This window comes from Oratosquilla oratoria, chromosome 24 (genome assembly GCF_046742065.1).
Source record: "Oratosquilla oratoria isolate Oo_2021 chromosome 24, ASM4674206v1, whole genome shotgun sequence".
Lineage (NCBI taxonomy): Eukaryota > Metazoa > Arthropoda > Malacostraca > Stomatopoda > Squillidae > Oratosquilla > Oratosquilla oratoria.
The window spans coordinates 8,437,510-8,457,404 of record NC_134800.1 but is presented as its reverse complement, the minus strand read 5'-3'; the positions used below and the strand labels follow the sequence as shown (position 1 = coordinate 8,457,404).

The window sequence follows — 19,895 nt, the reverse complement described above, 5'->3', positions numbered from 1 at the left end:
GTGTGTGTGTGTGTGTGTGTGTGTGTGTGTGTGTGTGTGTGTGTGTGTGTGTGTGTGTGTGTGTGTGTGTTGTGTGTGTGTGTGTTTTGTGTGTGTGTGTGTGTGTGTGTGTGTGTGTGTGTGTGTGTGTGTGTGTATGTGAGTGTGTGTTGTGTATGTGTGTGTGTGTGTATGTGTTTGTGTGTGTGTTTGTGTTTGTGTGTGCATATGTGTGTATGTGTTTTCTGTATGTGTGTATTTGTGTACATGTATATGTGTGATCTATGTGTGTGTATTTGTGTACATGTGTGTGTGTATTTGTGTGCATGTGTGTGTGTGTATTTGTGTACATGTGTGTGTGTATATGTGTGCATGCATGTGTGTGTATATGTGTGCATGCATGTGTGTGTATTTGTGTGCATGTGTGTGTGCATGTATGTACACGTGTGTGTGCATGTGTGTGTGCATATGTGCATGTGTGTGTGTATATGTGTGCATGCATGTGTGTGTATGCATGTGTGTGTATGCATGTGTGTGTATGCATGTGTGTGTATGCATGTGTGTGTATGCATGTGTGTGTATGCATGTGTGTGTGTGTGCGCATGCATGTGTATTTGTGTGCATGCATGTGTATTTGTGTGCGTGTGTGTGTGTGTAAGCGTGCATTTGTGTGTGTACGTGTATACATGTGTGTGATTGTGTGCACGTTCACATATGCGCATATTTGCATACACGCATTCGTACATCTGTGAGCGCATTTATGCACATATTCATTCTTTAACTAAGATATCATATTTGTTATGCTTGCTGCCTTGCATACAAGTTAACTTACGAACACATTTGGCCCAAGTCTGTTTGGATTTTTTTTATTTATTTATTTATTTTTTTATAAACATACTTGACATACCAGTGTGAACACATCCGCCCTTGTTAATTCAAACCTTCACACACACTATTCTAACTGCCGCCAGGCGATTTTATTCATCAACACTGGAGCAAGAGAACAGGCCCTAACTATGGACAAAACCCTGGTCACACTAAAATCCATCTTTATGTGTCCATAGCTACGTAGGGGCATTTGCCCCATCTGTCCCGGCCTAGGCTGGGATCCTGGGTCGATTAGTAAGCACAGAAGAATAAACATAGTATTTAATGAGTTTATTCTGGTCATATGTGAACCTTTTGATATTTACACATCTACTACTCCTACATACATTTGGAGTTATTTATGCGTGTAGGAGTACATGGTAATACGCGTATATGACTGTGCGTATATACAAAACGTGTTTGTACGTATGCATGTAATTACGAATGTCTTTGCGTATATATGTATATCAGTCTATATGTATGTATGTATGTGAGGATGCACCTATATGTATGTATGTACGTATGCATATATATATATATATATATATATATATATGTGCGTATGCACATATGTATTTATTTGTGTACATACGTATACATGTAAGTACGTATGTATGTGAGTATCCACATATATGTGCGAGAGTATGTATATATGCGCACACACACACACACACACACACACACACACACACACACACACACACACACACACACACACACACACACACACACACACATATATATATATATATATATATATATATATATATATATATATAAGTATACATGCACAGCTGTATGTATTTATGTACATACATATGCATGTACATATGTACGTATGCACGTATGTACGTGCGCATGTGTGTATGTATGTACATGTGCACATATATATATACATGCATATATGCACAGATGTATCATGTATATACGTATGCACGTACATATGTAAGTATGCACGTATGTATGTACGTACGTACGTGAGTATGTATGTACATGTGCACATATATATATACATGCATATATGCACAGATGTATTATGTATATACGTATGCACGTACATATATAAGTATGCACGTATGTATGTACGTACGTACGTGAGTATGTATGTATGTGCGTATGTAAGTGCGTACGTTCTGTACATGTACTACATACGTATAAATGATTACGTGCCTGTTCAAGTGTTGATTGTGACGAGAAGAGCCGTCTGATTGGGCAGGAAGTGTCCCCAATCCAGAAATGATTGGTTGTTTTAACTCAAGTGTTTATTGATCAAATCATCGAATTTCCTGCCCATCCTCCTCCTCCTCCTCCTCCACCTCCTCCTGCTCTTCATCCTCCTCCTCGTCGTCTTTGTCTATGTCCTTTGTCTTCTCTTAAGACTACACTACACTAATGTATAATCTGCTATTATTGTTTTAGGTACGAGTACGATTCTCCAGTCCTCAAGTTCCCCCTAAAATTGAATAAAACAATAATAATAATGATAATAACAACAATAACAATGACACTACTAATACTATTTGAACTACTGCTACTACTACTATCACTACAAGTACTACTACAATGACACTACTAATACAACTTAAACTATTACTACTACTACTACTATTACTACAACTACTACAACTAAATAAACAAATTAACAAACAAATAGAGGAATAGAGACAAGTAACCAAACGAATGAATTGATAAATGCACAAAAAAACAGAAATAAATAAACAAATATACAAATAAACGATCCAAAGGGGGCCACGGACATTTTAGAATGAGTCATCTCACAGAACGCGGGACAATTCGCCTGTTTGCTGTCCAAATAACTTACTGACAAACGCTAGTCTTGTCCTAAACTTCCTCTCTTTCATCACGATTATACTAGAAAAAATGTTATTGCGGTTTCAAGAAGCTTAAGAGGTTTATCTAGAGTAATTCCTTGCGTTCAGGGTGACCCGTTATCTTGCTATTCTAGTAGACGCCAGGCAATTTTAATCATTTTTTTGGGGATTCTTTGATAGCGAAGAAGCTATACGGCTTGTGCAGATCAGCTTGTTTAGTTTCGTTTCCATTATTTTTTTTGTTCATTTCTATTTTCATTTTACTATTTATTATCTATTTTTTTTTAAGATTGTATTGTTATTATTTCAGTCCTGTACGGATGTGAGATGTGGACATTGACAAAACAGAGGGAAGTGACTAGAAAACTTCGAAAACAACATCCTTAGAAGAATCTTCGGTCTAATACAACGTTTCCTAACATTTTCCGACCATAGCAGCACCCCCTGTTGTCATGTCTAAGCAGTCCAGCAGCCCTATCTTGTTATTAGAAAGAATAAAAGAAACTGAAATGTACTGCTTGATGGTTTATTTTCTTGATTCCTTAGAACTGAAACAAATTGACAATATTGTTTGTAGAAGAAATAAGAACACCCTAAAAAAATTAAATAGCATGGAAAAAGTAAAATATGCACAAGTGAGTAATTAATGATAAATATATCAATGTGATTTTTGTGTGCATCAAATCCTAGCACCCCCTATAATAATTGGTTTCAGCACCCCAGGTTTGGAAAAGTTGGTCTAGCATTTGACGACGAAGAAGGAATACAGACATTACTGGGAAATCCGAAATCAGACCGAATAACCGCAAGGACTCTCATTTATTTTATATTATTTCTTTATTTGTTTTGTTATCATTTGTCCGTTTGTTTATTATTATTTGCTTAATTCTCATTATTAGTTATATGTCAATTTATTATTATTTACTATTTACCTGTTTGTTTATTATTTAACTATACCTATGCATTTATTTATGTATTTTATTTATTATTTACATTATTATAGTTTTTATTCATTCATTTATTTATTTATCATTATGATTTTTATGCATCCGACCTAGATATGGACCAAAAGGTCTCCTGTCGGCATGCTCCGCCTTTGTAATCCTTTGTAATTAGAATGAAATATGGACAAAGAGAACAATGTGGGATGAACACGGTGTCTGAATGGAAGCAGACTTTGGAAAAATAATAATAATAAGTAAAAAGTGAAAGAAGGTCGAATACAGGGCAGACGACCACTGGGGAGATTCAGGTGCAGATGGAAGATGGACGTCGAGCAAGTGGTATCAGGATTGGATTGGAAAGAATTGGCACCAAAGGATTGGACCATCTGGAAAGGAACATTTAAAGTACTTAAAGCGGTGATGGTTCGTAAGGCCTGACAACCATCAAAGTATTATATATATATATATATATATTTATATATATATATATATATATATATATATATATATATATATATATATATATATGCAAGTATATAAATATATATATATACATTACATATATATATATATATATATATATATATATATACATATATACACTTATCAACCACAATTTACTTTAATTCTAAGCCATCAACATCGAGAAGCTCGAGGAGGCATATATGCAGAAATTGAAACGTGGTACAGTCAAGGACTCGAACCTTTGCTAGCACGTGACAAGTGATAGTGACTTAACCGAGTGCGACACACACACACACACACACACACACACACACACACACATACACACACACACACACACACACACACACACAAATATATATTTCAACCGGGTGTTGTCAATTTCTATTGCGAAATATTCAAAATGCAATCATGAAAAATGTTGGGACACCTTGCGTTTATAGTTTTGAGATGCACTTTTCCTTTCTATTGTAAGGCAACTACAATAACTAAACTATCTATATTGCAATGAGTTACAATGGCAAAAATATAAAAAATATGAAAATATAAAAACAGAATAACCATCTGGTAGACATTGGTTGTTTCTGTTTGGTTGTTTTTCGAAAAACAATTCGAGTATCCAACGTCATATAATCAACAATACGCAGTCAAAAAAAAAAAAAAAAAAAAAAACGATTTTATTTTGAAACAGGTTGCCAATAAACACCTAGAAACACGTCTAGAAAACAAATATTTGAATGGCACTAGAAGCAGATAAAAGGTCATAACTATCAGTCTCACATGACGTGTTAGCATATCAGATGACCTGACTTAGGCATTCGGTCGATGTCAGGTCAGAGAAAGAATCCTATCAGACTATCAGGCTCTGAGTAATACTATCTCTTCAGGCAAATAGTACCACGTTCTACCGTACTATCCAACGAGCAAAGACTATGAACATAGGAGATGTCTCAGAGATATGTAGACATGTATCCGTTTCTTCTTGGTTTAGTTCAAAATATAAATTAATTATTTTCGTGTGAGACCGATCCATCCCATTTTGCAACAGAGGAAGCGTCGGAGAAAACGGATAAGAAACGGAAGAAGAAAATGGAGAGATTTGCGCTCTGGAAGAGGATCTGGGGTGGCAAGGAACCTCAACAGAAATTGAAGTCGGAACAATGTTACTATTCCCATGCGGGAGGAAGAAGAGGAGGAAGAGGAGTACGAAGAGGAGGAAGAAGAGGAGGAAGAAGAGGAGGAGGAGGAGATGGTGGATATGGAGGTGGTGGTTGTTGTTATAATTGTTGTTCTTCTTCTTCTTTTTCTTCCTCTTCGAAGGAGAATGATGATGATGATGATGATGATGATGATGATGATGATGATGATGATGATGATGATGATGATGATGATGATGATGATGATGATGATGATGATGATGATGATGATGATGATGATGATGATGATGATGATGATGATGATGATGATGATGATGATGATGATGATGATGATGATGATGATGATGATGATGATGATGATGATGATGATGATGATGATGATGATGATGATGATGATGATGATGATGTTGTTGTTGTTGTTGTTGTTGTTGTTGTTGTTGTTGTTTCTTCTTCTTTTTTTCCTTCTTCTTCATCTTCTTTCCTTCTTCGAAAGAGAATGAGGAGGCGAATGTGGAGGAGAAAGTTGTTGTTGTTGCTGCTGTTGTTGTTAATGTTCTCCTTCTTCTTCTTCCACTTCGAAAGAGGAGGAGAAGGAGAAGGAGAAGGAGAAGGAGAGAAGGAGAAGGGGGAGAAGGAGAAGGGGATGAAGGAAAAGAAGGAGAAGGAAAAGGGGGAGGAGAAGGGGAGGAGACCAGTAACGACAATGCGAGACTTCCCAGACGAGCACTCGAGATAATTGTCGACGACATGTAGCTTCTAGAACCTGAATCAAGAAGGAACTTCCTAGTTCGAGTAGGACTCCCTCAGGAACCGTCTATGAACGTCCAGGAGTGTCTTCGTGTCGGGGCAGAGCTGGAAGAAACCTGACCAAGAAGTCTTTGGTAGAAAGTCCTTCACGTTTCCAGAAATCATGACCGAAGAGCTTACTGACGCACTTCTTGGTTCGAGCAAGCAAAAGATAATTTGTTCGATGCGGTTGACTCACTTCACCAGCTCCACAGACCATGAAGCGTCACTGGTAGACAGTCTCCCTGTCAAGGTGGACCTCGACACAGTCCTACGAGGTTGACCTCGTCCTTCAATGTTATCAAAGGAATACACGTACCTCGATGATCCTTGACCTAATGGTGAGGACACGTGACCTGGACCTGATTGATTCTGGTGGTCGGCTTTATCTTGTATCCAACCTGAATGTGACTGTAAAATACTGAATGACTTTGGAAGCTGAGTTACAACATAAAATCCCTAGAAAGTCTCAATTCTAGATTGTTATGTTTATATATATGCATACATATATATATATATATATATATATTCACAGAGTTTCCCAGGTGGGGGGATGGGGGTCATAACTCGAAAATAAATAGGAATTCTTATATACCAAAGGATTTTAGTCAGTGTTGTCTTCGAACAACAGAATTCCATAAGGAACCAGCCAGATTTTAGTCAGTGTTGAAGTGTCTTCGACCAACAGAATTCCATAAGTAGTGGACTTGTGAAGGAACCAGCAAAATTTTAGTCAGTGTTGAGGTGCCTTCGATCAACAGAATTCCATAAGTAACGGACTTGTGAAGGAACCAGCCAGATATTAGTTAGTGTTGAAGTGTCTTCGACCAACAGAATTCCATAAGTAGTGGACTTGTGAAGGAACCAGCCAGATTTTAGTCAGTGTTGAAGTGTCTTCGACCAACAGAATTCCATAAGTAGTGGACTTGTGAAGGAACCAGCCAGATATTAGTTAGTGTTGAAGTGTCTTCGACCAACAGAATTCCATAAGTAGTGGACTTGTGAAGGAACCAGCCAGATTTTAGTCAGTGTTGAAGTGTCTTCGACCAACAGAATTCCATAAGTAGTGGACTTGTGAAGGAACCAGCCAGATTTTAGTCAGTGTCGAGGTGTCTTCGATCAACAGAATTCCATAAATAGTGGACTTGTGAAGGAACCACCCCAGCTCTCCGTTCAGTAGCATCAATCTATTGTGATGTCACCATGTCCACATCTGTTCGAGTCACCATAACTATCCTCACCATAGAAACATCACAATCAACACTTCTCCGACCACCATAACTGCACCCGTCACAAGAACGTTTCCGACGCTGAACCCAGGTGCTTTCTCACGCCAAACAGATCACAGCAAGAGACTTCTCACGGTCTCTACTCCCTGCGTGGGGAGTGTGGGGAAGGGGGGATGAGGGGAAAGGGGGATAACGGCAGGGCACTCGTCGGGGGTGGGGGCTGTTCACATGTTAATAAACTACTGCGGACATTGAAATCTGACCCATGGTGCGGCAATAGAGATATATATATCTTTAGATATATAGATATATATGTATATATATATATATATATATATATACAGTGAAAATAAATGTACCCTGACGAGCATCCAAAACCAAAGTACGTAAGAATATAACAGAGGAAACAGCAAAAGACCGTAAGGCCTACACTAGCCAGTTGCATACCCCTTACCATCTTTCATCCTTGTCCATAAAGTTATCTAATCTTCTCTCAAAACCATAAAAATATTAAAAAAACCCACATTTACTAATATCCAAATTACCTAAAAAAAATCAAATTACATTCGTTATCTTATAATCAAAATAACATCTTTGCAAAAAAAAAAAAAATGAAATTTTATATTTTGATCATTGTGACAGGTCATGAGATGGGGGCAGATTTCAGTGTCAGTTTTGTGATATAATCTACCATCGCTGGGCGGTTGTGTAACAGGTTCGTGGTTAGAATAGGTACTCTGGATTTCACGAAAGATGGTATCGAGTATGTACTAGCGATACCAGAGAAGCATCGAGCGATATCCGATACCACAGACGAACGAACGAAACTGGAAAAAGATAAATATTTTTTAATCAGTCGCCTATTAGTTTCTTTGTTTTTGTTTTGTTTATATACTTTATTTTTGCGGTACTTTACTTTGGCGACAGAGTATTAGTAACCGTACACGAGGTATACATACGAACGTACATATGTACATACACACATACATATCTTTTTAATTTGGAGAAAAAACATAAATGTGTGGAATATAATTTAAAACCTTTAGTAAAAGAATATTTCTTTTCCATTATATAAAAATTCTCGTGATTGAAGTTTGATTTTGCAATGAATATACTTTGATTAAAGTATATAAAAAATCCGTTATAGTTGCAGAACATGATTTAAATGTGATGATATGGCTATTAAAAAGAAATAACAAATGTACTTTAGGCTCTCCTATTTCAGAACAGATACTTTGTACAAAACTATACACAACACCTGCCCAGTCGTCTCAGGGACTGGCCGAGTCGTTAGCCCAATTATTACTCCATGAACAACACCTGCCCTCGTTACCGGATGTACTGTCTTCTTTTTATTATGTAGGCTTATTTAAGGTCTTATTTTGTTTTCATTTGTAGGCTCATTTAAGTCTCATCGTCCCTCTGCTCAGCGAAAGCGATGTAGGTGATGACGTCATGTCGACGTTCTTTCACTGACCGTTGCGAGTTTCTCTAACTTTTTTAAACAATTACTCCGTTATCTATTTTTTGTATATTTATTCATTCAAATATATAGACCAGGAAAAATTAACTATATTCTGTGTTTTTTGATGGATATTTATTCATTCAAATATTTAGATCAGGAAAGGTTATACTTTGTTTGATCTGATGGATACTTACAGAGCTCATTGTGATGTTTTTATAATTTCCTAATATTTAACTAATAGATACATGAATAAATAGACAGATAAACAAACAGAATATAGATAATTAAAATGGAATGATTAAATGAACCCAAGATAAAAAGAAAATCACAGGAAAATAAATGGTAAACTTGTTTCCACAAATTGTTCAACTGCTCAGCGTCATGACGTCACAACGCATGCGCAGAGGAGAGACTCAGGCTCAAGGTTTACCTTGTGTAGACTCAACCTTGAGAGAGAAGGATTACTACATACTTATGTGTTTGTCATCTGTTTTATTATTACGAGTCTTCTTCATTTTTTTGTACATTACATTGAGGAATTGTAAATGTGAATACGCAACTCTCTCTCTCTCTCTCTCTCTCTCTCTCTCTCTCTCTCTCTCTCACACACACGCACGCACACAGAATATTAACTCAAATAAGTCTAGTCCTAAAATCAGCAAAAACTGTACATTATCATTGTATCACTGTATCATTGTTAACTCAATAAACCGATTATTATTATTATTATTATTATTAATTTTTATTATTATTATTATCATTATTACTATTATCATTATCATTATTACTACTACTACTTTTATTATTATATTATTATTATTATTATTATTATTATCATTATTATTATTATCATTATCATTACTGCTGTTGTTGTTATCATCATTATTATTACTATCATCATTATTATTATTGTTTATATTATTCCAATGAATATATCCATTGAGGATGCGCATAATGGATGCGGTGAGATGGACCAGACAAAGACACCTCCACCCCCCCAGCTGGAATTGGGTGTGTGTGTGGGGGGGGGGGCAATGAATGACCGGAAACGACAAGTGAAACGAGGAGGGGGAGGGGAGAGGGGGCGGAGGGAGGGGAAGAGGAGGGTAGGTGGTTATATGGGAGCAGGTGAAATAGGAAGAGGAGGAGGAGGAAAGGAAGAGGAGGAGGTAGAAAGAGGAGCAGGTGAAAGAGGAGGAGGGGGAGCAAGTGGAAGAGGAGGGGAGGAAGATGAGGGGAGGAGGGAGAGGAGGGGAGCAAGAGGAGGAGGAGGAGGAGGAGGACGAGGAGGAGGAGGAGAGGAGGTAGAAGGAGGAGCAGGTGGAATAGTAGGGGAAGGTGGAAGTGGAGGATTAGGAAGAGGAGGAGGGGGTAATGGAGGAAGAAGAGGAGGCGAGAAGAGAGTAATGGGGATGAGGAGGAGGAGGGAGGGAGGGGGAGAGAGTAGCGCAGTGTCCAGCCCACAAATTAATAAAATCGCCTGCCGACAGCCAGATGGTGATGATGAGATGCAGTGGAGGGAGTGGGAGGGAGGGATGTGGGGGTAGGTCACTGCATGATGTAAATGTACACAATTGTACTGGGGTGCGTGTTGTTGTACACAAAGAAAATACACACACACACACACACACACACACACACACACACACACACACACACACACACACACACACACACACACACGTGAAAACATCAATACACGGACATTGCAATAGTGATGAAACACACACACACACACGCACGCACATACACACATTGCAAGATCAATACGTGATGTAAGACTGATGAATCACACACACACTCTCGTACATATACACACACTTCAACAACATCGCAAGTCGTTACTGCTACCGTTGAGCAACGAGATTGGTGTGTGTGTGTGTGTGTGTGTGTGTGTGTGTGTGTGTGTGTGTGTGTGTGTGTGTATGTGTGTGTGTGTGTGTGTGCGTGAGCGCGCGTGTTAGGTCACAACATTACCCAGAAACCAGTTTACACATAAAAGTACATAATCTCTGAGCTCTCATCCGAAAACGGCCACCCACAAGACATGCACGTGATCCAAGACCACGTGTGTTGAATCACGGTAATATCTGTAAAGAGATAAGATGGCTGCGAGGGTCACTCTTGCCCAGCTGTATTGGCCAGATGCCTCAACGACCAGCTGGCTTCAGCATTATGATCCTGAAATCCCACTGAAGCACAGCAATTCAGTCTCTGAATCGTCTTTCTCTTATTCATTTCCTTTCATTTCGTCTCTTATTTCTCCTTATTTCATAATTGTTCGTTTTCTCATTTATTTTGTCGCCAATTTTGAGATTGGTTATGAATTGTTTTCTATGTGTTTGGTACATCATCGACATTAGCAAGGTCATCATATTAAGACACCAAGTCAGGAGTCGTAGTAATGGGTTAAAATTGGATAAATTTCGGTTTAAGAAGGAAATAGGCAAAAATTGGTTTACCAACAAAGTGGTTGACGAATGGAATAGACTTAGTAATCAATTTGTGAGTGCTGAAACTATTGGTTGTTTTAAGAAAATGTTAGATAGCTTTATGGATAAGGAGGACAGGTGGTAAGGGACATGGAACTGCCTAGTGTAGGCTTTATGGTCTCTTGAAGTCTTATTCATTCTTATGTTCTTAAACTCCATATTAGACAATTTACTTTCTATCAAAGATGTCGCCAAATTATCTCATTCATCACCATTTCGACAACAGATAAAATACAAATAAATAAATGGATAAAAATAATAAATAAAATAAATAAAATAAAATGAAAATAAATAATAGATAAATAAGATAAGATACAAATAAATAATAAATAAATAAAATGAAATACAAATAAATAAATAAAATAAATGCAAAGTTTAGGCTTCTGAGTTCAACAGCACCGCATAAATTCGCCTGATGACAACTATAAAAAGCATCATAATTTGAATGGAGGGAGGAAGGGGGGAAGAGGAGGAGGAATGGGAGGAGGAGGAAAGGGAGGAGGGGATGTGGGAGTGGGAAGGAAGGTCCCAAAATTCCCTCCCTTTAACTCCCTCCCTTCATACAATACCCACATTTCTATTATTATTATTTTTATTCGAATGTTTCGTTCGAAGTCGTATTTATATTCAATTTCTTCGTTTAATTTTTTTATTTTATTTATCTATTTATTTATTTACTTATTTATTTTGCATTCAAAATTATTACACTTTTTCGATTATTTTTTATTTTTTATTTTAATTTCATTTCAATTTTTGCTTTCGAATTACCACCTCCCACTCCTCTCACCCACCCTCCATGGCACACCTTGGCACTGCGAAACTCTACACTCAAAGCCAAAAGGTCGCACTTACCTGTTGCGCCCGGCAGTTAGCGTCACACTCTGCCTCGTCGTCCTCTTCATGCATGTCCTCGGCCTGAAACAGAAATAGATAATTAAATAAAGAAATAAATCAGACAAATAGATTCATACAAAATTAAATAAATAAATATGAATAAAACGACAAACAAACAAAAAATAAGCAAATGAATATATGAAATATAAATCAATAATAAATAAAAGCCTACACAAATTAATAGATAATTAAACAAAAAATTAATTAATTAATAAATCAATCACTAAATGAATAGATAATTAATAAATATAAATTTAACCAACCAAATAAATCGATAAATTAAAATAAATAAATAAATAAAAACAAACAAACAAATACACAAACTAATACTCGGGCACTCACGCCTAACTCGTAACTTCATTCTTGTTGCCGTCAGACGATTTTATTCAGATGAGGATAACCCAACAGAGGTCAAGAATTTAACCCATTTCGATTAAACACAGACCATCATCCATATATATCTATCTTAAATCTATTTTGCTAGTCTTGCCCACAAAGATGTCAATATTTCTATTAATTTGTTTATTTATTTACTTTTTTTTTATCTATTTCCTCTCTTGATAGCCTAGTTGGTAAGTCACTGTCGCACTTGTCATGAGGATGCCGGGTTCGAGTCCTGGGCAGTACCACATTTCAATTACAGCATGCTGGCCTTTCATGGCTTAGAATTAAAGTGCATTGTGGTTGTTAAATTTCATCTCTAATCACTGGGACCCATTCAGTGTTGTACATATATGTATATATATATATATATATATATTTATATATATATATATATATATATATATATATATATGTGTGTGTGTGTGTGTGTGTGTGTGTGTGTGTGTGTGTGTGTGTGTGTGTGTGCGTGTGTGTGTGTATGTGTGTGTATGTTCGCATGTATAGTATATGTTCGCGCATGTATATATGTATGCACAATAAATCGCGTTAATTCAAAGAGGCTGGATCCTTTGTCAAGACGCGACGGCGACGAGACCCGCACACGCCGCAGGAGGCGGGAAACGGCGGGCGACGCCGCCGCATCCTCCTCCTTCGGCGTCTTCACGGCCGCAGGCGCGGCACGTGGCCACCGAGGCTGCGGCGGTGACTGCGGCACGCGGCCGGCCAAGGAAGAGGAAGAGGAGGTTGAAGAAAAAAGTAGGTGAAAGAGGAGTGAAAGGAAATGCAGGAGGAGGAGGAGGAGATAAAGGAGGAGGAGGAGGAAGAGAAGGAAAAGGAGTAAGAAGAGAAGATGAAGGAGGAGGATCAGGAAGAGGAGGAGGAAGAAAAATAGTAAGGAGGAGGAGGAGGAGGAAGAAGAAGAGGAAGAAGAAGAGGAAGAAGAGGAAGAAGAGGCGTCAACGGACAACGCATTGTCCCAACCGTCGTCGAGAAGGCGCAGGTGCGAGAGAGATAGTCGCTACTTCTCCTCCTCCTCCTCTTCCTCCTCCTCCTCCACTTCCGACGTCAGCACCCGTGGTCACATTGTCATTCCATAGCCACCCAACTGGTATTGCTCTCTCTCTTTCTCTCTTTCTCGTTCTCTTTCTCGTTCTCTTTCTCTCTTTCTCGTTCTCTCTCTCGTTCTCTTTCTCGCTCTCTCTCTCTCTCTCTCTCTCTCTCTCTCTCTCTCTCTCTCTCTCTCTCTCTCTGTCTCTCTCTCTCTCTCTCTCTCCTCTCTCGCTCTCTCTCAATATACAAAAAAAAATCAGTTATACATAACGTATGGAGATTACTGTCTCTCTGGGAAAGGTGAAGAGGGAAGGAAAGGGAAGGGGAGAAAAAGGAGAGGGAAGGAAAGGGAAGGGGAGGGGAAGGGAGGGGAAGGAAGGAAGGAAGGAAGGAAGGAAGGAAGGAAGGAGGGAACGGGAGTGGAAGGAAGGAAGGAAGGGGAGGGGAGGGAAGGGGAGGGGAAGGTAGGAAAGGAAAGGAAAGGAAGGGAAGAGGTAGGGAAAGGGGCGAAGACCATCTGGGACCCGATGACGACGTTCCCGATGACCGGAAGTTACGAAATCGTCGTTTCGTCCGGATCCGGTTTGGCGCCAAGGGCGTGGTGGCGCCGACGCCAGAACCGGGTTCTGGTGGATTCCGCGCCCCAGACGCCTCTGGGGTCCGGGAACTGGGTTACTGGTCTCCTCTAAGTTCCGGACATAAGCCCGGATCTTTGTGTTTAGTCCGGGTTCTTTCCCGGATTCACCAACAGAGAGTTCTGGAACGCCGCGGTTGAATTATAATGCAATTCAATGGGGACGTTCACATACAACCGTGCATTTTTTTTTCCTTGGCTATGCGGTACCGCCGTGGCTTCCGCGCGGTTCAAACCGCTAGTGTGAACAGGGGCGTATGCTTCGGAATGAGCTGAAGTCGTTAAAGACAAGGTGTGGAGGTATCCGGGGGAGGGGGGAGGGGGAGAGGGGGGAGAGGGGGAGATGTCCGGGGTCTGGGCACGAACAGGAGGTCCGGGTGAGGGCTTAGACAGGTGTGGGAGACAAAGAAAACACCTTGCCCTTCCGGTCGACTGTCCGTTTCTTCTGTCTCTTCTTCCCTTGGATAGAAACGCTGGTAAACGACAGAGCATAAGAGTCTTTCGTCAGGCAGCTAAGCAAAAAAAAAAAAAAAAAAAAAAGGACAAAATCTGACGCAAACCCAAGAACACACAAAGACAAAAAAAGGACAAATCCGTAGCAGATACGCAGAAAAAGGACAGATCCGAAACAGTAACGCCATTTTTTTTTTTTTTTTTTTTTTTTTTTTTTTTTTTTTTTTTTTTTTTTTTTTTTTTTTTTTTTTTTTTTTTTAAGGGTTAGAAGGGGTGTTAGAAAAAGACCATAGAAGCTCAGAGTTAAAACAATTAGAATTTTGATCTTCCTGGAGATTCTAGATTCTGCATAAAACAAGAGAACACGGAACTTGCTTCCACCGTCACAGATGGAAATGAGGACAAATATCTAATTTTTTGAATCAGACATTCCTGTAAGGGTGAGGGGGGAGGGGAGGGGCGAAGGGGGGATTATATTTTGGGAGATGGAAAAGGGATGCAAAATGGGGGCAAAATGTTTAACGCCAGTAACTTACACTTCAGACTAAATGCTCTTTCGTAAAAGAGCAACATATATATATATATATATATATACATACATATATATATATATATATATATATATATATATATATACATATATTAGATGAAAATAAAAATAAGATAATATACAATAAAATAAAAACACACCAGGAAAAAAACAAAATCAAAACAAAATAAAACAAAACAGAAAAAAAATAAATCTCGGCAAATGAGTGCCGCGCCCATTTTCGCAGGTGTCTAAGACCATCTCAAGCACTTGTTGCATCTCTCCCTCTGTCTGTCTGTCTGCCTGTCTGTCACTGTGACTGAATAGGCGTGCGCATCGCCCCGGGCGTGGGCGCCAACGGCTACGCCCACCTGACAGCGAATGACGCAGCTTCCGGCGAATGACGTCATAACCTAGTTTGGGGTTAACCATCACGTGTTGGACTCGTGATCGACAGCTATTTCCCTACCGGATGAGAGCTCAGAGCTCATATATGACCGATCTATGGGTAATGTTGTGACCTTACACGCACACACACAGCCCCAACTACCTGCCCACGAGAGTTGGAGTAACGACTCGCAGCGCAACGATACTGAAATTATTTCAGTCCTGAGTGGGATTCGAAACCGTGAACTCTAACCAATGCAGCACGAGTCATGTGTGTATGTGTGTGTGTATGTGTGTGTGTGTGTGTGTGTGTGTGTGTGTGTGTGTGTGTGTGTGTGCGCGCGCGTGTTTGTGTGTGTGCGTGTGTGTGTTTACCTAATTATGTTAACATGATTACGATATACAAGGTACGACCTACGCTCGTGGGTTCCCGTTACCGTGGTTACATGCAAAGCACGACCTTGTACTAAACAACATCCACAAAAAATAACAACAATAATAACAATAACAATAACGATAAAGAAAATAAACAAATAAATAAAAATAACTATAAAAGCTTAGCGCTTCCTTCCTGATAACGTATAAACATCTCCCATTCTGCAGTGGAAACTCCCCTTCACTCTTCTTTCTTTTAATCCCATCAAATCCTACCCATCGGAAGCACTCCCTTCCCTCCCACCAAACCACCAAAGGTATTGGGTTTCCCTCTTCTGACCATTCCTGCCCCCACTCTCCCCCCCTCCCACCTCCCCCTCCTCCTCCTCCTCCACCTCCACCTCTTTAGGACCCTAAAGGCTTATTGAAGGATGATCTGGACAGGAAGGGTTTTGGTTGCCACGAGCAGGGGAGAGGGGGAGAGGGGGAGAGGGGAGGGGAGGGGGGAGAAGGGGGAGAGGGGGAGGGAGGGGAGAAGGGGAGAGGGGGAGAGGGGGAGAGGGGGAGGAGGGGGAGCGGGGGAGAGGGGGAGAGGGGGTAGAGGGGAGAGGGGAGAGGGGAAGGACCTCATTCGATGGGGTTTAATGGGGGAGCTTTTTCGGGGCCAGATTTACGTCATTCAGAATGGGGGTCAGTCCTATTCTTTGGTGAAAGGAGCTTGGTGGGGATGGTCAGAATAAAATGTGTAAAGGGTGTCGTCATCGTCGTCGTCATCAACATCCTCGTCATCGTCGTCGTCGCTATCGTCATCAATATCATCGTCACCACCACCATCATCGTCATCATTACCACAACCACGGGCATTATCATCATCATCATCATCGTCGTCGTCATCATCATTATTATCATCTTCATCATCTCCATCCTCCTTTTCTTTTATTCCAATGTTTTTATTTTTATTTTATTTTATTTCTTTGCCCCTCGCACCCTTTTTCATCATAATCCGATTGTCTTCCCTCCATCCCCATTATCTACAAGTTCATACTATTCAGAAAGAAGGATTTTTCTTAAATGTCAATTCAATCCACGACATTTGAAACTGTGATGGTCTGAAGGTTATGTAGTAATGTAGAATAAGCAGGATTGTAGTATGTAGAAAGATCAGTTGTCCAACATTTCATGTCTGGAAATTTGTGGTCCTTACTCCTTCCTCACCTCTACAAGACGACCATTTCTCTCCAGAAAGGGGACAGTTCTTCCCCTAAAAAAGGGGACAAAATTCTCCCCTAGGATATGCGACAATTACCCCCTTAAGGAGGGGATAATTCACCCCTAACGACGGGGACAATTCCTCCCACATGGGGATAATTAATTCCCTAGGAAATGCAACAATTCACCCTATAGGAAGGGGACAATTTTCCCCTAGGACGGGGATAATTCCTCCCACATGGGGACAATTCATTCCCTAGGAAATACGACAATTCCCCCCATGGGAAGGAGACAATCCTCCCCTACGACGGGTACAGTTTCTCCCATATGGGGACAATTCTCTCCTGAGAAGGGGACAATTCCTCCCATGTGGGGGAAAATTCCTCTCCTAGGAAAAGAGGGGAAGGGGACTATTACCTCCTCGTTAAGAACTCATCTATTCCCAACCTCGGTACTTCCTCTCTTCCGAAGTTCGCCTTCGTCGAAGTCATTAGTGAGGTCATTACCGAAGTGGAGGAGGACAGTTGACCAACAATGGGAAAGATCCTAGGTCGGAGCGGGGAAGGTCTGTTGAGGTCACTGGGGACCTCGTGGGGGTTGGGAGTTGGGGGTTAGGGTGAGTGGGTTAGGGTGAGGGGGTGAAGGTGATGGGTGAGGGGGGTGAGGGGGGGTGTAATCGAGGTCACCCAAATCGGACCTAAGTTCCTTTAAGAACTCTGCACATATGTTTTTCGTCATTGTTTTATTTTCAAAGTAAGTCAATATTATCATCAGACAATTCTCGTCTGAGATGGGGATCAGAGGATAACTATCGATCTTCGATTGATTTTAAGTCATGGAGTTTATTAACTATCTTCCGTCGAGCATTTATATATCTCACGGGCTTTGTATATGGGTTTTTATTATACCGTATTATCTTTATTGTGTTTGTTTTTCAGTTTAGTCGTATAGGCATAACAAGAGAATGCTTGGGAAGGGAAAGAGATATAGACAGATAGCTACATAGATAGAAAGAGACAGACAGACACACACACATACATACACAAACACACACACACACACAGATGGAGAGAGAGAGAGAGAGAGAGAGAGAGAGAGAGAGAGAGAGAGAGAGAGAGAGAGAGAGAGAGAGAGAGAGAGAGAGAGAGAGAGAGAGAGAAAATGCATGTGTAAATATCCCGTCCCTCCAGAGATCTGCTCTACTGACGCTGCCGAACTTTCGCTTTGTTTCCAAGTGCCTCATCCCACAGACTCCGACCGACGAAAAACAATCTCTCCTTCAACGCTGCTCTGTCTACCGTCCCTCCATCACCACAGGGCACACTATACCCGGCCCCTACCAGCCCCGGCCGTATCTGATAAGGGCCCCCAATATCAGGGCCCCGGGCCCGGGCCCTGAATGCCAGGGACTTGGCGCACGCCGAGATCTTGCAGCCGGAGAGATATCAGACGGTTCGAGTCCCGCTTCTGTTTGTTGTCATCGGTTCAGACACTAGGCAAGGACGTCTCGACCACAAGGACTACTGTCGTGGGCTTCAAGAAGCGCCTTCAGGAGTCTTGAAGGACGCTACGGCAAACTTAGGTGTCTTGATGCAGGTTTGGGATGCAAATTGAAGATCTGCGGGCTCTATAGGAGAGTGAAGGAAGTTCATAGTACGCGTGCATACACATACGCACATACACAAATACACACACACACAAACATACGTAAACATACGCAAACACATATGCACATACAAATACACACACACACACACAGACGTACTCAGAAAAATGGCGATGAATTGTTATTTTCCTCATCTACTCCTCCAAGATAATTACTTTTTTGTTATTACAAATACAGACTAGGAAAGAGAGAGAGAGAGAGAGAGAGAGAGAGAGAGAGAGAGAGAGAGAGAGAGAGAGAGAGAGAGAGAGAGAGAGAGAGAGAGAGAGAGAGAGAGAGAGAGAAAAAATAAAGATTCGAAGATCTTTTCCTTCGAGTTTGAGCAAATCATTTCCTTTCGTCAGAGGAACCTCATAAGAAAGAGTTCTTCCACGAACTCGAAAGCGCTCATCGAGATCCGAATTAACCCCCTTAAGAGTTTAACACAGGTTAACCTCAGCCTCAGGAAACTATTCTAACACTAACGCAAGCAGAGATTGGGCGTTGAGCCTCGTTTACACGGGGCAAGTTGAGAGGCAAGTCAAGCGTGCAAGTGACTTGCTGCAAGTTACTTGCCTTGTGTAAACAACTGCAGATGCTTACACACGGCAAGTAACTTGTAGCAAGTCACTTGCGGTTGAGAGGCAAGTCAAGTGTACAAGTGACTTGCTACAAGTTACTTGCCTTGTGTAAACAACTGCAAATGCTTACACACGGCAAGTAACTTGTAGCAAGTCACTTGCAGTTGAGAGGCAATTCAAGCGTGCAAGTGACTTGCTACAAGTTACTTGCCTTATGTAAACTGCAAATGTTTAAACAAGGCAAGTAACTTGCAGCAAGTCACTTGCACACTTGACTTGCCTCTTAAATTGCCCCGTGTAAACGGGGCAAGTTGAGCGAAAATGTTATGATTTTTTACGGCACTTCTCTTGACGTGCCTGTACCATTTCGAAGTGCTTCGTTGACGTCATCACTTTGTACAGGACCCTGTGACGTAGCAGGGACTTGGAGCTGCCGAGAGGAGGTCTGGTGGGACCCGGACTGATAAGACCAGGACTTAATGAAAGCCGTAAATGAACAACAGACAGCCATGGAGTCTGCGTGTGTGTATACGTGTGT

At 40.6% G+C, this 19,895-nt stretch overlaps 1 protein-coding gene across 1 annotated transcript in view; it reads right to left on the bottom strand.

The window, feature by feature from the left end:
• Positions 1-12,134, bottom strand: part of LOC143038422 (uncharacterized) — a 77,545-nt gene extending 65,411 nt beyond the window's left edge. The window contains exon 1 of the mRNA XM_076207587.1: positions 12,069-12,134. The gene's annotated coding sequence lies outside the window, so the exon portion shown is untranslated. The remainder of the gene's footprint in view (positions 1-12,068) is intronic.
• Positions 12,135-19,895: the final 7,761 nt, after the last annotated feature.